The 21,692-nt window shown below is 38.5% G+C and overlaps 1 long non-coding RNA gene across 11 annotated transcripts in view; it reads left to right on the forward strand.

Annotated features, from left to right (window-relative positions):
• LOC143900046 (uncharacterized) overlaps positions 1-21,692 on the forward strand; it is a 148,115-nt gene that overhangs the window by 114,103 nt on the left and 12,320 nt on the right. For 2 of the 11 annotated variants that reach the window (XR_013257680.1, XR_013257681.1), the window contains exons 7-8: positions 15,392-15,634; positions 15,947-20,563. This is a non-coding gene — a long non-coding RNA (uncharacterized LOC143900046). Of the gene's footprint in view, positions 1-12,019; positions 12,463-15,391; positions 15,635-15,946; positions 20,571-21,692 lie in introns of those variants that run through there. The other 9 variants (XR_013257677.1, XR_013257678.1, XR_013257683.1 and 6 more) reach the window with 8 other exon arrangements.

The following is a 21,692-nucleotide window of genomic DNA, read 5'->3' on the forward strand; positions in this document are numbered from 1 at the left end:
CAATTTTTACTTCCTCATTTATTCTCCTTTAGCGTTTCACTCACGGAAGATTAGCCTTTTACGTCTATTCACGAAATTCTAAATTTACATAGAAAAATAAATCTCGATTTATAATATAAGAAACAAAACGAGACTATATATATATATCAAACTATCAACACATGTATACACGCGCGCGCGGGCGAGAAAGAGAGAGTCGAGGGAGGATGGACGAGACATCGTAATACAATAAAAGTAAAAGTAATATAGCAAAAGAATTTTGATCGTGATGGGGATATCTTAAGTGTCGTCCACGGTTACAAAGAGAGCTCGTCATTAATTCTTACGTTCTCCACGCTCGCGGGTGGCCATCCGCGGTCCTTCCATTTTGTCAGCAGCACGTCCGATATTAATGTTTCCTTGACACGGGAAAGCGACGTTGACCTCTGTCGTCGACGTCCGACTTGGAGACTCGTCTCGATCCGCTGACTATGCACGAATATGCGTCCGCGGGGTGCTAATGACGATCGATTATCGCGTATATATACCGTGTACCGCAGTCACCTTCCACTCCACTACTCCACACATCGCTTAGTTCTTCCTCTTCTTCTCTAAACTTGTACATTCTCGCGTCGGACATCTCGCGCGAGGCTATTTGTTGCGAGCACCTATTAGGTGTCCGACCAAAGGTTCTCATATTTCACCGAGTTAACCGTGAAACGGGCCAATCTGACAGGACCAGTTCCACGGACAGGATAATGTGGAGGAAGTACCACGATGAGATGTGCCTTTGTCGAAACGCAAGTCGAGTTTTGGTTATATTCTCGAACAAAATGAAAAGAATCCTCGATCGGCGCGTTACGTTGTTTTATTGGAGACTGTCTTATACCTATATAAGTATAGTTTTCAGTCATTCGAGATATTGCGCGATTTACGCCTTCAAATTTAATGCGTGTACCCCTACTAGATATTGACTAGCTACAACTTTACGTGCAGTGATCACGTGGCATAGACAACTTGAATTAAATTGTATGTTGAATTAGTAACTAAATATTTTTATTCGCTATTACTTATTCTTCTCCTTCTTTCCTATTAATGACGTAGCTTTAAAAAAGACTTAAAAACTAATTAAAAATCTATGTATTTAATATAGTATATATACATATATATATATATTAATAGTATATGTATAGAGCGCGTCGGAAGAACGTGTCGAGAAGTAAAAACACAAAAGTACAGTCCAGCACACAGATAAAGATGTAAATTAATGACAAATGCGTTTTTTTATTATCGCGTGTTCTAAGTAAAAGATACAAAAAATGGTGCACCCTCTCTCCTTTCTCCTCGCCCTCTCGTCAAGCCGAAAATTTAAGGAGATTAAAAGTTAACCTTATCTTGTTCTTCGTGGTTGAAAGACCACTCAAGGTAGATTAACGCTATAGATTTATAGTATCTATAACATTACTTGGGGTTTCCCGTCGATCCTACACGGGCTACACGGAAAGAATCAAGCTGGTTGCTATGTTGTCAAAACTTTTCTGCAGCATTATCAATTATCATCATGCTTAAGCGCGTCCTATTACACATAATTATTTTAAGATATGTATCCAGAGTTAAATTTTCAGATACTTGAGCGAAAGCGTGCGCTTTTCGTTAGAAATAAACTTTCAAGTTCATGGTTCATACGTGCAAGTAAATATCTTACGAAGATGTATTGATATGAAGAGGTGTCAGTGTGTCGAAAACTGCGTGCAATACTGCAATGGCGAATCAAAGGCTTCTGCAACAGTTAGTCAGGAGCGTAACCCGCATTGTAAAGAAATTTTACCGCGTGCGCCGATGTATAATTAATAGGCAAGACTCATCATCCCGTTCACGTTCACTATGGATCATCACATTGCGCCCGGACTACCGAAGACAGTAATTGTTTTGATTTGTAAAGGTGCTGATCATTGTGCAACCTGCCGACACAATCCACCTGTCTAACGTATGGTGGTACCTGCTACCTCTAACTATAACTTAATCACAGCCTGAGTCAGCCTCTCAGAATTCATGGTCACCCTTTCTCTCTTCTTTTCTATTTCTTTTCTTTTCTTTTTCTTCGTTGCCACACAAAATACACACACACACACGCGTACAAACGTGCCGACTCGGTCTCATGCCGAGTTACTTTTATCCACAAACACAAGTATATAATACGTCATTCCCGTCACGATGAAGGAGCAGAAAACGAAAGGAATGAAGATGAAAAGATAGGTTTCTGTTACCAACAAAAATCAAATGTCAGACATGCCTGATGCGTACGTACTAAAAAATCTTAATCTCTTGCATTTGTTTTCCTTTTTATTTCATTACTTTGCAATCTTCGAAAGATTGAAAAAGAATTGTATAATTTTCCAATATAGAATTTCCCATCGACACTTTTTGACAGTAACACACACATCTTTTTATGTTGCGTAGGACGTATTTATTATGCACTTTTATCGAATTTTGTCTAAATGATTTTATTCAGATCTTTAATCGATCGAGTAAGGATGTTTTTTTTGTTAGTTATAAAGATATTTAGTTAATAATATTGAAAATCAAAAAATGGAAAAATGTTAATTTGGATGAATTATTTTGCACCTCCATGCCTAATACCATTTTAATGCGTCTTGAATGCATTCGCAACCGGGTGAAATGCCCTCGTGTCTCGCGCGCACGCCGAAAACAGGTTTGGTAAAATAAGGGTTGAAGGACGGGACTTTATCTTGGAATCTACATTTCCTCGGACATATTGTTCAACGTGAATCAACATCGCGCTATCGCTTGAGAAAGAGAGAAGATGGGAAGAGAGGAGGGAAAGGGGAGGAGGAAAGGAAGATTGTGTGATCGTTAATCCATCAATCGGGGATCACACCTTCACGTAGCAAACCAAGAGGTATATTATACACTAGTTGTTTAGATGCTCAGCTAGTATAATAGGTCATCCTACGGGACCGCGATGGGTTCGAGACAGGACCGGTTATACCTCCGTTTCGCGGGTGTCCATTCACTTCCGGAACCTGCCTACAGCGTTGATGCCAAAACAGCGTTTGCTATTCAGGTCACTGTCATATAGAACAACGTCGTAATGATCGATGACTCTAACATCGCATCGGCTGGATCTTCGTCTATACGAACGTCTGATACTCTTCTTGGGCGAAAAGATAAGTAGAGACGGATCCCCCCCGTTTCAGTGCGTTACATCTTACGAAGAATATTTGTCGTCTTATACGCAGTATTACAATATTTACGCATATATTGCAGTTCGCCATTGTTGCGCTAATATATGAATTAGCGAGCATAACGTGATACCTATCTTATAAGTTTCGGAAACACATGAAAAATGTCGAAATCTCATGAGAATTAAACGACAAAATTGTGCCCAATTATTCTCGAGAACCGATGTCGATAGATCAAAAACTCGATCGCATCCAGTTAACCGAACTATGCAGTTTGCGGTTTGCCATTGTTGCGGAATCGTTCCGTGAAAACGGTGCGAACAATTTTAAAAGATCGACCGGAGATTGGCAATGATCGAAAGTGACATATCGATCGTCTCCTTTCTAAGACGTGCCACGCGCTTAAAATTGCAAAAGCCTTTAAGTCTTCACCATTCAGTTGATCGAAAGAATTCTTCGACATTGTCATAGAAATTGTCTGCCCAGAATCTGTTATTAACAACACGATTTTTGACTTGCTCCCATGGGCCACATCGATCGTATCGATATCGTTCAGATATGGCTCGTCCAAAATTGATCCCTAACAATAAGTTTCAATCAATTTCAATTCTTTTGCTATGACAAACCGATACGAAGATAATTCTATAATTTGGTTCACGGAAACATGCAAGAGTGAAAAGAAAATCAATAATAGACTGTTTCGAAGTAGTCGTTTTTAATAGCAAAACAAATTCTTCATTCTTTTATTTCGATAAATCGTAGTCAGTGTTGCAGGATTATTAAAACATAATGGAAGAAACAAAAGAGAGTAAGTAAATGATAAAGTAATGTACACTCCATAAATCGCATCTCGAATAATATACAGTATACAATATACAATATACACAATGATTAGCAATATCGCGTTCGCACTTTTTATATCTGAATCTAAATCTAACAAAAATAATCTTAACACGTTTGTAAGGTCGAGAAACGTATGTGATTAAGAAAACTTGACATGATTTTCTCGCGAATTCAACAATTGATTTAATGACCAAGATATTCGTTCATTGATCGTTATCTCTCGAAATGCTCGATTCGCGAATAATTACTCTTACAAGTGGCCGTGATAGTAGCCATGTATTTTACTCGTACTGCCGTAAATATATCAGATTCTTACGTATTTACGATTTCGAATCGGCGAGTTCTCGTCGTCTACCGTCGCGGTCGCGTCGTCGTAACGCGCGCAACCGCCCCTCGTCCTCGTGTAGCGCACGTTTAAATAGCACCCCTTCTCTCTTCTCCCTTCGCCTTTCTCCCTTCTCAAGAAATTTATTGCCAGGAAAATATGGAGCTTATAGAGACGAGCAAACGACTCGACAGTTTAACGACCGTGCGAATTCTCTTCTGCATCCCGCGGCTCGGCAAACGCAAACGTGACGAGTACTACTGCGGAAGGTAATAAAGAAAAGAGAGAAATAAAGATAGGAAAGAGAGAAGAGAAGACACGACAAATCGACGACTGAGAATCATGAGCCGAGATCACAATGGTTCGCGATTATTACAATTTATTAGTTTGCGGTGACACCAAACCAACTTTAACTTACAATTAGTTGTAAAAAAGTTGTAAAAAAGTAATGCTTCTTCATAATGTAGAATAAAAAGGTAAAACAAATCGATACGAATAGACATGTGGATTAAAGATGCAGATACAAAGTAAAAGCAACTAAAACCGCTTAAAAACTAAACAATTTGTACAAAATTATTTGGACGCGGGCGCGTGTGTCTTTCAACTAAAGAAAACTTAAATTCTAATTTCATCATCTCCAATTAAGTGTCGAATTAAATTATAAAGAAGACTTGTCGGTGGAGGATTCCTCTGCCGTGTGTGCCCGTCGTTTAATTTAATGACTATTATTATTATTATTATTATTATTTTGTGTATCCAATTCTTTATAAGACATAATGTCTTATATATATAGCCTGCTAATCACTATTTCAGCTTTTATAATTGATTTTGATTATAATTGATTTAACTGACCGTTTTCTCCTACAATTAAGAATTAAAAAGAAATAAAGAATTAATTCAACTGCTACTTGAGTTAATTCAAAGTTGATAAGGTTATTGATTCGTGCACCGTTTAATTTCAATTCTTCCAACCCTTTTACTTTTAATCAATATCATAAGATTACGTGCGACCAACTTGAAAATTTTCCCATTCCATATATTAGATGTCTAACCGTTTCCAAAAATGGACAATACTTCCACGGAAAAAAGATACTTTTCTATGCGAGATCAGGTAGGCAGATCCGCGGGAGGTCTTTCGCAAGACTATTACCAGAAAATAGTTCGACCTATGACATGAATGGGTTACGAAATTGAGGTTTTAAGTGCGGCTGGGATATTCGGGATAAAAAACTCGTAATTCTCCGCGAAAATCCCGGTGGCAGCCGCAGCTGCCACTCGAAAAGGTCAGATTGTTCACGCACCTGAATCGCCCCTTCCGAGGCGTTATGGGGTAAAGTTCCGAAAAGAGTCCAATATCCCGCCCGGTTATTCGCTTGATTACGCGTAATGATGGCCGATTGATAGCGGGAAAGCCATGGATCGTATTACTCGCACAGGTAGGCGAAAGAAAATTCAATCTTTTTACTTTCGAAACTTTTACACAGGTATCTAAAATAAATCTCCTTATATTCGCCTCGTCGAAAGAACAAAAAAGTTAACTCCATTTTTCACAATTTATCCATAATTAGAAAAATTATACGTAGTTGCAAACATAGTGAAACATTACATACATGTGTACAATATTAAAAAAATGCAATATAATACTGTACAAAAGTATTTGCGCTGGAACAATACTATCGAAATTAAATCATTTTATTTTTGCGAAATCTAGTCAAGGAGATTACGTGCAGTTTCCATCTAATGAAAGATGAAGTTTCCACCTAAAGAGAGAAAGCTGAAAAGACGCGAGTAAAGAAGTTAGCCGACATTTCCGAGATTTGCCAATGCATGATGGTAGCACCCTTAGTTCTAAGGAACAATGACTACTCTGATGATGACAAACGTCTCGTAATCCGATACTCGGCCATATGCCGTGAACGACCCTCTGAACGGCATCCATACTGATACATACCGAAGTGTGTGCATGTACATGTCATGCAACCTTGCGACCAATAACGAAGCGAAACAACATCATCGGCCAACAAAAGAGGCCACGACCTGAAACCCCGCGGCTCGATACAAATGTGCAGATACGCCAGGTTATAGAGTTACACGTTGAGGGCAAGGCCCTCGACGCGACGGGGTGAAAAAGCGCGGCTTCTCGCGGCTTGAAACTCTCCCTTCCCCATTAACGTGAAATTATTTTTTATTATTAAAGAGCAAGAGGGAGAGCAGGAGATCAGGAGAGAGAGAGAGAGAGAAAGAGAGAATAATCATTATTTTTAAATTAATTTACAAAGAGTATAGTTGCAATGGAGCAATATATTAATCATGGCTTGGCTTATTTTATTTAGTTTATAGCTTAGTTTGTAGCGAGCGAATCAACCTTATTTAATATTAATCATGCACATACGTATGTACGTACATATGTGTACATATCTAACAGCAAACTAAATTATTTTCTATAATTGTCAAGTGGACATATCAAAGGTAGTCCACGAGGTATAAAATTCAAACGAGATGGCTTGATTGCATCCTTTAATTGTAAAAGATACTATCGCTCAATATCTACATATATACTTGATTAAATTTAAAAAAGTGTTTTTTTAATATCAAGCATTTTTTAATTACTCTGAAATTCCTAATTTTAGATACAGGTAAATAGACTGTTACGTTCGGTTCTTTTCCACAATAGGAGCATATTCTCCATGTATAATAGGTACGTTAAAAGTTAATTACACTCAAATACAAATTACTCTCTCAACTCTGGACCAACGACCGTCGCGTCAGTCAAAAAAAAAGAAACGTCGACCGGATAACGGGTTTTCAGACCAAACCTATCAAGTATAGGTCATAAACCGATACGCAGCCGGCAGCCAGTAACCGATTATATATTAAATGCATGTGTAATTATTGAATCGTTAAGTTTCCATTCTGACAAGCGACAGACAAATTAATTGACAAATTGCCCTTCGTCAAGCTCGCTATCTCTGTCGCGATGCGACAGTAAAAACATCAATCTCTCATATTATTGAAATTAAGTATTGGAACTATTTAATATTGGCGCGACGTTTTTCAAATATCGTTAACCTGAATCTTGATATCAAATCAAAGACTATTGCAAAGTTTCTTATAAAAGGATAAATTTGTTTCACACTTAACATTAGCATCGTCATCGCCATTGTTTACCTAATTATCCTTTTTATTCTGATGTCTGATAGGACATATCTGTCATATCAAAGCTTCATTTCTTAACGACATTATCGCGCACTCCAAACCAAAAATCATTTACAACTAACGTAAAATGCTTTGAATATAAATTACGATAAAGAAACGTACTCTTGAAATGTTTAAAATAAATTCTACATGCTATATTTTGATAATTTTATGCTAGATTAACAGTAATTACAATTACTATACATATACATATATACATGTATATGTATATGTTTTACACCAGTTTTCTGCGTATTTGGTATTATATTACGTACAATTGTTCGAAGGTTAAGATTTTATATTTATTTCTGAGCACATGATTTTCTTTCAAGTTTAAATTCAGCAAAGAGATGCAAGGACAGATTCTCGACGGTCTTCTACATAAATTAACAAATGATTCCACAGCATGACGATCGTCCAGTCGGGCAGTCGCCCAATGGAATTATAGGCTAATATGGGAAAACAAAGGCTATTTATCGAGATGGACGAACAAACGATACATTGAATACCGTGGCGAATGCTTCGGTCATGATTCGAGACTCGATGCGTTTCGCGCGTACGCGCACGCAAACGCGACTGATCTGTTCAGAGTCCCAAGTCTCAGGCGTAGCTGCGAATGAGCGTAGGCTCTGCAAGATCCTCTTGAAGATATTCTTCGGACCCTTGAAGAGGCAGTAACGGCTGCATTTGTCATGATTAGCCCTTTTAGTCATGGTGACCAGCCATTATGCTCGTCCCAGGACGCGACGCGATCCTGCAGCCTACAGGAGAACCCGCTGATCGCCATTATTAACAGGCCCGGTAGAGAGATATTCTCGATCTTGACTGCGTCTTCTCGCGCTGTTGTATTAAAATTTCAACATCTACTGCGAAGGCAGGTTAATGGGTTTTTAGAGGATAAGGATATTAAACGAAATAAATCTGTCTTCTTGTATTAGAAACGTAGTCATTTGACATGGAACGTGCGTGTGTGGTATGTGCGTGCGTGAGTGCATATACGTTTTTGGTTTAAATTGATATCTATATTGCTATTTTGCTATGTCAGATGACATGATGTGTATTGTATTTGTCTCTCGCCAAATAATAAATTTTGCCATAATTCGGGAAACATTACAACGCTTTACAATGTATAAGTATCTACAAAGCATATTGAAGTTTGCAAAGTTTGCAACAAAACTTGTAATCAGCATTAGAAAGCGGATGATTGCTGCACAGTTGGTAGAATATCATTTGAGAGCTTGTCGTAAAATTATAGTTTAATGATCTAGTTTAGTTAAAGGTAATTGAAGCGCGTACATGCATACACAAACAAACAAACACACAGAGAGAGAAAGAGAGAGGGAGAAGGAAGAGAGAGAGAGAGAGAGAGAGAATAGACGCAGAAACTTCATTAGGTAATTATACTATATTTCATTGCACATTTATATATACTGCAGTCTTATGAATTTTTCTTCTAATATAAACGTTATGTTTATGTTTATATGTATACTAATATAAACATGAGATAAAAATGAAATATTTCTAGAGCTGTCAATACTGCCAAGCTGATATGGTGCTAAATTGATATCTATCATATATGATAGAATTATATGAATTTATAAATAAAACTCGGAATTATATATAAATAAAAGATACAATTTCTAATTTAACGAAGTTTGGCAAAAATTTACCAAGTATTTGTTAGCTATTAAGATCGCTTTTTACAATATATGCATGTACATATATAGTTTAAGTCCGCTGTAAAGCCCCAATAATCAATGCAATGTGATTTAAATAATTTGGAATTTCGGTTGAAAGAAACGTCTGACTACCGCGTTCACCGCTAATAAAATAAACAGCCTATTATCCGCGGGCTCAAGCTTAATGTGTTGCCACACTTTCGAGATATAAAACCCTCTGCGGATAATCCAAAATAACAACAACGGAACTTCTTTGTCCGCGTACACACACCACACACCTCGGGCTGTACGCCGACTACCTATGCAAACAACAGCTAGCCTATGCTACAAACAGCCTTATCTTGTTGTGTTGTTCTCGTGCGTTTACGTATGTTTTATAAATAGGAAGGTAAAACGCTCGACATACGAGATAGAATATTTTGTAAAATATATTAACATCAAACTCTTTGTTGAATGCATAACTATGTATATGCAAATTTAATTTCACATCATAAAGATATTTACGTGCCAGCCTTTGCTGGCCGTATAAGTTCTTCTCGTATATCATGTAATTTTTTTATCTGGCTAAACATCTTTGTCAATTTTAAATTCAGTTACAAAATATATGCATTAATTTAAATTAAATTACAACAACTGATTACACGTGTAAATATTTCATATACTGAAAATCTTTCACACATTTTTTATTTTAATATTCTATTTTTTTTAACTGTATTTAAAAATTTGTTCCATATATTTATTATTTATGATATTTTTATAGAAATGTATTGAATTTTGCAATACGATTTGTTGTAATACATTAAAAGGGGTCTGCTCTTAAACCCTATATAATTTGAAATTACGCAAGTTATAAAGTTAAAAATACAGTAACATACACAGAAAATAAAGCAAATTTAACGAATGCACCACGAATCAATGTGGTCACAGCTTGAAGCAACGAGCCGAGAGCTCCTCTATTGCTGCTCTCGAAAGGAAAACGAGAGTGCAATCATTCGAGAAATTAGGGACGACTCTTAGCGGAGAGTCGACAAGCTGTAGGTGTTATTTTAGGCCCCGCACACAAAGCATCGCGGCTAAGTGAGTCGAGCCCGAACGAACGAAATAAAAAGGGCAGCAATGGATACGAAACAAACCCCTATCTAACGCTATCTAAAATTACCGCCATAGAAACCGCCATCGTAAACGTCCCTATCGCGGTCAATTATGTATACCTGGTCTTATTCGCAAGTTCAAATCTTACGTGCACGGCCAAATAATTACAAAATTTCTTCAACACCACATCAATTTTTATACAACGAGTAATATTAATAAAAAGAAATATACGGTGCAGCCTCATCGAGTGTGAATATATATTCTTCCGTTTATAGATGAATATTCCATAATTGTACCGTATGAAATAAATTGAGAATATAAAAATGAGCAATGATCAATATATAACATTTTTAGGAAAAAACAAAAAACCAAGGCTAATTTGATTTTCAGTGATAGCCTTAAGCTAATAAGACACACATAAGTAAATCCAGAATTTGATTACATTTAAATTTAATGTTGTTTCTGATATAATGAATGGACGAGAAGAAAACGTTACACGAACCCATCAAACTGATATTATCAGATTTCGAATATTTATTATTTCACCTACTCTCAGTGTCATATACCGAATCCAGAATCAAGAGCGTGTGTGGACGTGGCATGCAGATATTTGATTTCTCAGGGTGCTTGTGATTTTTGTGAGTTTCCTTACTTTTTCGCATCTATTTCTTTTAAACTTGCAATTAGTCATCTACATCTACATCATTATCGCTGAAATATAATAAAACGTCTTACATCTTCAGTTAACTCTCTCGTCTTATTACGCTCCATATCAGTTTTCGCGAATTAGATATTATCTAATGAATCTGAAGCAATCATCAAATTATTAAAAAATGTCTTGATTATATATTAATTGAATAATCCTTTTTATATTTTCTAAAATATTTGTGGTTTTCTTCCTAAACAGTTATTTTTTGTCATTTCATTGAAATATTGCTGAGAGAATAGCTGATTGTAAGCGAATTGTAAATGTTCGATCAAGTTATTAAGTGAACTTTGATATGCATTTTTTCACGAAAGAGAAACAAAAAAAGATACTATAATCAGTTATGTCAAAAAATTAGATACTTTACCCTATCAAATGATAACAAATTTATCTTATTCCATCCCATTGCAAAAACTTACTTCATTTCTGAATATTAAAGTGAGAATTTTTGTGTATGTCGAATATTTATTAATATACATATAGTAGTATTTGAAAATGACAAAACTAACAATAAGATAAATATGTTTTTTGAAACTTAATAAACAATTTCTCTAATAAGCATTTAACTTATATTCACAGTTATACGTTTCCCAGAGAATTTAGAAAGTAGTCTATCGAATTACTGAAATTCCTGCAATATTTACGGAAATGTCACACTTGATCGGATTATTTTGAAAAAAGAAAGGGAGGGTTAAATCAATTATAAACTTATTTATTTATAGTTCATGATGTATATTAAAGGGAAAACTTGTCAAAATTTGAATTATGCATCTTTAATTTTTTGTCCAATATATCCGGTTTTTTATGAATTTGCCTCATGGCACCATGCGCCAGCGAATATATGTAAAATTCATTTTGACTCGATAGACTCGACGATGAGTAGCAACGGAAAAAAAAGAAAGAAAAAGAAAAACGTGTTTTCCGCGCGGCAACTTTGCAGTTTCTCACTCTGGGAGCAACCAACCGATACAGCCTGTTTTATATTCCTTGTTTATAGAAACAACTGCGAAACACGACACCCCCGTGGTAGTCACCCCACCGCCTCTACAACTCGCCCTTTTGTGAAGGTCTGCTCGCTCGCAAAATCCCAGAAGCGTCTATTGTTGGCGCAACGGCGCTACGTTGCATTCTCGTCGAAGGATCGATCGTCGAAGAAGAAAAAAAAAGGAAGAAGAAACGTCGGTCCTTCATTATGGAATTACGTAACTGTAAATTGAGCAAATACAACGGGCGCCCCTTGGCCCGCAGGCCCGAGCTTGCATTTTGCCTGCGCCACCGGGCCCCTGCACGGCCTGAATATCGAGTTACGAGCAACCAACGTAACTCCTATCTGAACGAGACATCTAACGAGAAGAAGTTCCCGGGATGCAGTAAGCGCGTCACCTGAAAGAACAGGAACAGTATCGTTTGTGTTGCACGCGCGCGCATCCATAAGGAAAGGTATAGGAAACGTTACAAGAAATTCTCAAAGTGCGCGAGTCTTTTACAAAAAAGTAGTCGTCCGCTACCGATTGCACTAGTTGTCGCAACTGTAATTCAACTATTGGAATCATACAAATCATATTTCTTATACGTGATACGTGCATGATAAACACTCTTTTCCTCATACGGATACCTTGTGTATTGGCGGCAGAAAACAAAAGCAAGACACACACATCTATCATGTCGCTATATGCGTGTGATCGATTAGAATTGCTCTTGCTGGTAATCTTGAATTTTTACATCTTTTCACTCCAATATATACTATTATCAATACTATTATCCAGGTAAAAATATTCATTCAAATGGTAAAAGTATTCATTTAATTTATTTAAGTGCCGCGCTGTAATACTCCTCCGTATCTTTTAATTCGGCATAATACGACTCGAGTTCTGGAGACATTTGAGATGTCTCGTTGTCAGCGAACAAACATCTCTCCTTGATATACAGGAGATTCAAATCCGTATTAAGGCGAGACACACATCGATCGGCACAAAAGAAACTCACGAGATTGGAAGCGCATTGGCTGCTAAGTGGAGCATTTACACTCCGAAATTCGCACCGCGTCACACCATTGAGGTCAGATTAGCCTCAGTCAGGATTACGTAGGTCGGGAGTGGTCGTCGGTGTACGATCTAATGTCGAGTGGCCAGTGGGATACGAGCCAATTTCTAGGACGCTACGCGACCAAGCGTCCGGCGTCTTGCATTATTTGCTTTCGCAAGATTGTCACACAATCATTGTGACATCACTGACAAATAATAATGCTTAATACATGCATTCGGGGTTGACGAGATGGCTATGATCCTGGTATAAGCCGTGTCGCGTCGCGACTTACCTTTCTCGCTTCGTACTTGGAGAACTTGAAACGATAATCTCAATTATTGCGTGCGAATAAATTAGTTATTGCACAAGCCATCGCGCGTCAATATCGCGGCATTAATATTATCTATTATTCATGTTTCCTGCAGCAAAATGACGTACGTGACGCACAAATATTGCAAGAAGTAAATATTCATTTTTAAGTAACAAATAAATTTTACGTTTTAATTAACATGTCGCTGCATCTAGGAAGAAGATAATTTAAACATCGTTTGCAGTTAATGATAATAATTGAATATCGATCGATTGCGCAGAAGATCGTGAGTAGGGGCTTCGATCAATAAAGAATAACGCCAATGAAAAATGTCGGTGGAACCAATCATGGGGTTTGCAAGTCGCTGGGTTTTCCGTGACAGGATTTTGATGGTATTGTACCGGTAACTGGGAATGACACGCGAGCTTCTCCCACAGAATGCGTCATGGGATCCTGGAGGACTAATTTACAGGGCGGCGGTGTAGAATAGCGACATTGATGGATACAATTGTTGCCCGTATTGTGCCGGTTATTGTGACGCGACAATCGAGATGCGTGTCCTTATTGTCCGCTTGTTTGTGGCTCGGACGAACCACGTATCACGCACGCTCGTCTTTCTTTTTACAGGGAAGATGTATGTACGTGCATGTGCACGTTTCGAATCTCTCGTTAAAAATAAATAAAGTATCTTTTACTTGATATATGGTATCTATGTATATTTGTACAATTAAACTATCCGCGAGAACAGATAGCCAATAAAAAGAAAAAGAATAAATAATTAGAGCTACGACTGAACTACTTACGCGAATACCGGTTGATATTATAAACCCGATTACATATCTTCCTTGATCGCTTGACCGTGCCATGTAATTAAAATACAGAAATTATTTCTTTCGCGGAGAAAAATGTTTTCATTATACGTCCTAATTTAAATTTCTCGAGTTTAGTTCCATCGTGATAATTATACTATATATACTATGTAAGTCGACGAGAACCGGATCTGCGAAAGAAATTGTGATTAAGACGAACATTTTTGCCCGAATATTATTAGTGCGAGACTCACATGGCCGCGAGATATTTCATTAGGCATATTTGCATGCGGCTATAAGTCTCGCCACGGCACTTAATAAATTAAAAATGAGTTTCCGTGACTTAATTGCAACGCTCTAGATTCTAAGCGAATCCCACAATAATCGTTTTCAATAAATAATGTTGCGTTAATTGCCGTCGCGATGTCCGCGCGAAATGAGTACGCCTACGCGAAGCAGAATGCAAAATGGCGGGAACCATATCCTCGATGGTAAAGAAAACACGTTTTAGTTCGGCCTACTTTATGTTTCCTGCTTACGCGCTGCACATCTTAAATGTATGTATGTATTTTATGTACCTATACGCGCGCGCGCATACTTACATGTCACTGATGTGTACGCAAATCATACACATGTACAATACACACACAAGCTCCTTCTTCCTCTCTTTGAGAAAGCTTACCAGAATATAGCATTTTTCCTGAGTCGTTGATAAAAATTGCAAAATCCCAATTTTGCAATTTAATTTGATTTTGATACAATTGATTAATTATGTAGACTACGAACTTATATAAATTGCACTACATGTGTCAAAATGCATTTTAATACACATACACCACCAGATTTCTGTACATAACGTATACATGTTATGCAAATCAAATCTCTCTTTCTCTCTTTCTCTCTCTCTCTCTCTATCTCTTTCTCTCTCGTATTTTTTTATAAATTTATATTAATAATAATAGAAAAAAGAAAAAAGAGGAAAAGACATCTTATTGTAAAAACACTAAGAAATATAAGAAAATTTATTTGAAAAATCATGTGAGAACGGATTCGAATCAAGATAGAGTGTTTCCTTGCACGAAGAAAATGCACAGAGCAGACGTGTGTGTGTGTGTGTGTGTGTGTGTGTGTGTGTGTGTGTGTGTGTGTGTGTGTGTGTGTGTGTGTGTGTGTGTGTGTGTGTGTGTGTGTGTGTGTACATAAATATATGTGTGTATGGTTACAGGAAGAACCAGAGCCATGCCTGACAATGGAATCGCATAAACTGCACGTCACCCTGTTGTGTGTAAACTCGTGGGGCGCAGCGCGCGACAATTGGTGACAACACGTCGACAAAGCGTCGGAACGAGCCAAAACGAGTCGAAAGAGCTGTGTGGCGAATGGCGACGGATTTGAGCTGGCGATAACGCGAATCAGCTTTATTTGCAATACATCAGTAGCTTTTGATTGTTTAATATGTAGGTGATAGGTAAGTCAAACAAAATGCGCACATATGTATAATATGTCGACGACAAAGTGTGACACTATAAAACGTCGGAAAAGATAAACTTTAATTAAATGGTTAAAATACAATTTCACTTTTATAATGATAATAACGCGATATTCATTCCTCGATAATCGTAAAGAAGAAATCATCATTTTTCTCGTTTTGCGTTTAGAAATAATACGATACGAGCGCGATGACCCTTGATCAATATCCGTTTTCATTGTGAAAAATATATTAAAATTTGGATGGAAATTTGCATCCAATTTGTTATATCTCAATTTGTACAAATTCAAGAGACGTTCGTCGACGACACTGGATGCCCTGGATGGTGGTGGTTCCCGAGCGAGTCATTAATCACGACTGCGCGAGTCCCCGATTCTCCGCGTCACGTCAGAAGTGGTATTGTGGACTGTGGTACTAGTGGTAGAGGGGTAGCGCGCGGGGGGAGAGATAGAAAGAGATCGTAGCACGCTCGCGGCGAGCAAAAGCCTCGAGGTGAGTTTCTGTATGGCGAGGATAGCGAGCAATAATAGAGCCGTAACCGTAAGCGGGCGCAGCTAATAGTAATAATGTTAGAGCCGTGTGCGACATACGTTGTGGGTTTTGTGGGGGCAGTACGACGAACGCACACGCCGACGCGCCGCGGTCTCGTGCGTATATCTGCTGCCTGCGTGTATATGTACTTGTATATGTAATAAGTATACCACACGCATGCGACGATGCGTCCGATGCGACGTGCGACGACGACACGCAACGCGGCACACGGCGCGCGGCGACGGGGAAGGGTCCGAAAACAGCACACGGCCATCGGCAGATCACAGAAAGAACGTTCAACGTTCAACCAGCCGACTTCTTTCTTTCTGCCTGGGTGCATTTGTCAAATCCGGGCAGCGACATGTCCCGCAAACTTGACCGTACCATTCTCGCGCCATTCTCGCGCCGACAACCTCGAACGCTATATCGCTCTTTTATAGGTTGTTACTGATGCTATACGTACTCCAGACGCCGCGCCGGAGATTGATTCTTTGCCATGGTCCATGGTAGCACGGGTAGCACGCATAAGGCGAGAATATAGTGCGTTTGCTTGTCCGCCGATGAAAATCAGTAAAATCACACCTATATACGATCCTACGAATTGCTACGAATGCGCCACGTTTCTACACGGTTTTTTATCGCGGCATATCGGGCATATCTCTGGTCGCTTCTTTGGGCGCGGTTAAATCTCATGACACAAAGGATGATGGTCGAGTCTTATTCCTAACTCGAGACTTTCGACACGAGCGAGTTCGAATGTCGAAATTCGCGGGATGAGACTGTTCGAATGATCTTTTCGCGTCTCGAGCAAAACGGCGCGAATACGCGTATACGCGCATGTGCGCGTGTACCTTTCGTCTCTTTCGATTAGCACGGTGCAACAAACGAGAACCGCCAAATCATTTTTGCACGCGAGAGAGAACGCGACACAATACGAGCGATCGAGCGTGAGGGATGAGAGGTGGATCCGTGGATCGGTATCTCTCCCCTCGCCGCGCCGCGCCGCCGACCGGGAGATTTGCGTCCGTCGCCGTCGGTTTCTGTGTGGTAAACACGTTGTGTTAGCGAAGGTAACGATGGCCCATCGCACCATTGATTTGTGGCTCTATTAGTTCTGGGCTCGTCGGGTTCACACCTGGCCGCTTTCCGCCTTACGCCTGAACCTCCCTCCCCCCTCCCCCTCTCTCTTTCTCTGTATGTGTGTGTGCGCGTGCGCGCGCGCGCGCTATCCGCGATAAATCCAAATTACTTCTTCTCCAAGAACCCGTCAAAGTCGATCTACACTCCAACCGTGACGCGCATTTTCACGCGCAGAGAAATGAATCGCGCCAAATGTAGCCAAATGTAGCCAAATGGCAAGTACATAAGTGAATCTAATTGACGTAGATGCACGGTTGGTACACGCGGCATGGGTTTGGAGCTTAAATTTAGATATTAATTTGCGCAGACAATCGAGGACTCTCATTGTCGGTAACTGTGTCAACTATCATCAATTATCACGGCAAAAATTAGGAAATATAGACAAATGATATCGTTCTTGTCTCTATACGTATTACGCAAATCACTTTCCCGTTCCAAGATATCTGTTATCTACATATATGCCATGTAAAAAGTTCAGTAGATCAATTACCAAAATGACTCGAAATATACACCTAGCGGAAAAAAAATTAAACTTGATTTAAAAAATTACTTCACATTTTTCTATCGAAGCAGAGAACATCTCTTGATATTAAAAATCTAATTGATGAAAATACCGCAATGACTTTGTTGAGAGCAATTTGAAGAATTACTTTCATAATAGAAATATATCTTGTTGCATTTCTTTGCTTCTCTAACGTTGTGATTTAAAATAATTAAGTAATGTAGATGTCGAAAAGTTTTATGTTAGTAGTTAAGACTTTTTTTTTTTGCAAAACCTTTCAATATTCAGTTCGAAATAAGTAAATGTTACTCGCTCATATTGCTTTTGTGTATGCTAAAGAACGATATCTGGACAGGCCAATTACAGACTTTGAGGTAACAATTTTTTTTGCTAATAATGAAGCAACGTGCAATCATGTATATGTATACATATAAGTATGAATCGAAAATAAAAAATAACTTGTTCGATAATGTTTTACGATGTCATGAAACGTATACAAAAAAAAGGGAAGATTTCCATCGGCGCGCGGCGCGGCGGCGGCACGGCGATGAGAAAAGGGCAGGACAGTCAACACTGTGTTGACTGTCGAAAGATGCCGATGAGGATGAAAGCATCGCCCTTGCGAGACCACCCTCCGTGAATCCGACCAACTATAATTAGATGAGGACCTGCCTGCTCGAAATATAGCACCCGTATAAACAACCCTCGATAACTTTCAAGCTAACAAGTTGATAATGAGAGCCGCTTCTGCTGTTTTATGTCGGCGAGTGGAAAACCAGAAACTGAATCGTTTTTTAAGTGTGTCATAGACATTGGATATGACGGAGATGACTTTCCGGAAGATCGTAACAACCGCACCAACAAGTTTCCTTTAAAGTAGAAAAAATGCAACGTCTTATAATACTTGATCAAAAACTCTACTAATTAATAATGATAAAGCGATACATACGATATAATTATTCATAAATTATTGTAAATTTTATCTACATTGTTCAGATGTTGCTGAAATTAATTTTTCTGTAAGGAAAAAATCTTTATATGTCATGTGTATATATATACATATATTTTTGACGTGTTTCTATTTTCTAAATATTTTTTTTTCTCATTGCGTGCATGAGATTTTAATAATTTGCTTTACTTTATTTCTTGCCTAATATTTCCCTCAAAGAACATAGACTAGCTTCTTCCTCGAACTCTCGATGGTAAAAGCTGGGAAATCAGGATAGGACCCTTGGTTCATACGGGGCTAGTGAGGGCTAGAGTCGGCGTTCTCTGTAGTTCGATCGTGGGCGGGGCGTCGCGGTACACGGCGTCGTGTGTGAAGCAGAGATTGTCAATGAACGGTATTGTTGGTGCGCCGCTCTGCGGAGGTGAATAATAAATGGCTGCGCTGCCATGTTCCAGGGACGCATGGATATCAGTTGACATTCTCCTTACCTTACTTTCTTTCCTCTATAGTGTATACCATTCCCTATACCATTCGCTATCATCCGCTACCAATGCTACCGTTGAATCGGCGCGCAAGACTCTGTTTCTCGTAACTATTCGACACTTGCCGACAAAATATGGAAATATGGAAATATATGGAGATTCGGCGTGGTAAAAAAAAATATCTGGTATGCGAGCGAGATAGGACTCTTAAACGTGTCCTTAAACGTGTCCTGGTCGAAAAACCTTTGAACCATATGGATCACATTCTCCCTTTATATCTTTACACTATCATTTGCCATTTTTTAAGAAAGCAATTATTATTCCATATGGCGCGCTATCACGCAGTGTTCCAATGCAGCCGCAACTTGGATACGTGTTTTTATTTTTTATAAAATATAGAATACAAATGCTCCACGTTCGATTAAGTGCGCGGTCGGAGAAACTCTCTCCTGCGACTTACGTACCGCGACACGTGACTCACAACATGTGACATGAATACAAGTTTATGACACAACGTCCTACCCAAGTATTCGTGCGAGCGACCGGTTAGGATTTCACGGTCACGGTATCGACAATATCGATCATCGTCTTTTCATAATTGAGCAGATTAGTGTTTTACGATTGCACATTATCGTCACGCGCGTCACTCAAAATTGTGCCGCCACCGCGTGCGATCACAGCGCGTGATGCTTCGCTCGAATCCATAGAGGGGAAATAAGAAAGAAATAATGAATGCGAGACTTATGTTTCACGGGACATCGTCCGGTTAACCATTGTGTCGCTTGACATCCAAAAGATCGAAGATCAAGAGCGGGATGTTGCTACATGCGGTAGCTTCCGCTCTGGGAAACTGAGCCCTCAATGCCCATCGTTTAACCGTGACGCGCGATGAAGATTGCCAATTCACAGCATTGAAACTCCCATGGATTCTTTAGTCATTTTTCCATTTCTTTTTTTCTCTTCTTTTGAAATCAGCAGGTGTCGACGCAAATAAGCAGAATTTAATTTTCTGAAACTTCAAAACCCGTGTCTTTTTTTAATTCTAATTGTCGTTGTAGCGATGCGAACAAACGCAACTCGAATCCATGTATAAAATGTCGGCAAAAAGAAACGATACAGTAATATGGGTGCGTTCGCGCTATTAGCGCTATTGCATTATTCTATATATATCTTTATTTGCTCATTAGATGTAAAACAAGGATAGAATGACGCGATAGCGCTATAATAGTGCGCTCCCCGAACGTATTCTAAAAATACAACGAATTTAATATAGAAAAGAATTAGTGCATGAAAGGTTTATAGAAGGTGCGATTGATAGAACATATGAGAGAGAGAGAGAAGAGCAAAGAAAAGTAATTCTCTTCATTTCCCTATGAATTAAATGCATTCTTGGACACTACCGCATGCAATATTATACTGCAGCGTATAGAGTCCACGAGAAAACAAAGTTTCACAGTGAAAAGGAAACGTTTCGCTGTTTTTTACAATTTTACATGACGATAATCTTTCACGGATACAAAGCAACAATATGTTTTTTTCTCTTGTATAATCTCTGTTTGTATTGTATACAAAAATAATAATAAGAAAAAAAATTTAAAAATAATTAAAAGGATAATTTTTGCGTTGTTTTTTTACAAAAAAAAATAAAGTCTGAGCATATGTGAAAAATTTGCTTATATATAATCATATATAATCATATTTTATACACAATTATTACATTTATATATGATTATATATGATTATATAGGCAAATAAATGAACAATGCAAAAACAATAAAAAAAATAATGCAAAAATTATTCTTTTAATTATTTTATAATTCTTTTTCTTATTATTTTTCTTGTAAAGCTGATGGTGACTGATCAGGAATCGAATTATTGGCCATATTGGTCATTTATATTTTCCATTCGAGTAAGAATCGTGCAATTCATCGCTCGAAATTATATCCAAAAATTTGTATCAATCGTCCTGTGATTTCTATCGTGAATCGCGCGCGCAATAATTTCATCAAGATTAATTCGCCATCACTTGTATCTCGATGGGCAAGGTTGGTGCCATGGAGTTGAGAAAAATTTACCTACCGCGATGATCGATTCCGACAAACGAAAATAAATAACACCGCAATCTCTCTTTCTCTCTCTCTCTCTCTCTCTCTGAAAAGTATCTATTTTTCACCATGTTCTTCACTGCACGTTTTCGGTATTCGTTACCTGAGAGAGCGGACACAAGAAAACAGCACCATCGCACCGCCACGGCATGCGGCATGGCACGGCGGCATCTAAATCCAACGATCGGCAAAGATCGTGACAAACAAAGGCTCTCACAAATCGGCAGCTCCGCCTCCGTCAGAAACGAATCGTCGGCCAGAGGCTTAACAATGCCTTGGCATGTTTTTCAATATTTAGCCATCATGACTTTTCGTCGGGCCTTTTGCC

Source organism: Temnothorax americanus, unplaced genomic scaffold, assembly GCF_048541705.1.
Source record: "Temnothorax americanus isolate GAGA-0224 unplaced genomic scaffold, ASM4854170v1 Scaffold3, whole genome shotgun sequence".
Lineage (NCBI taxonomy): Eukaryota > Metazoa > Arthropoda > Insecta > Hymenoptera > Formicidae > Temnothorax > Temnothorax americanus.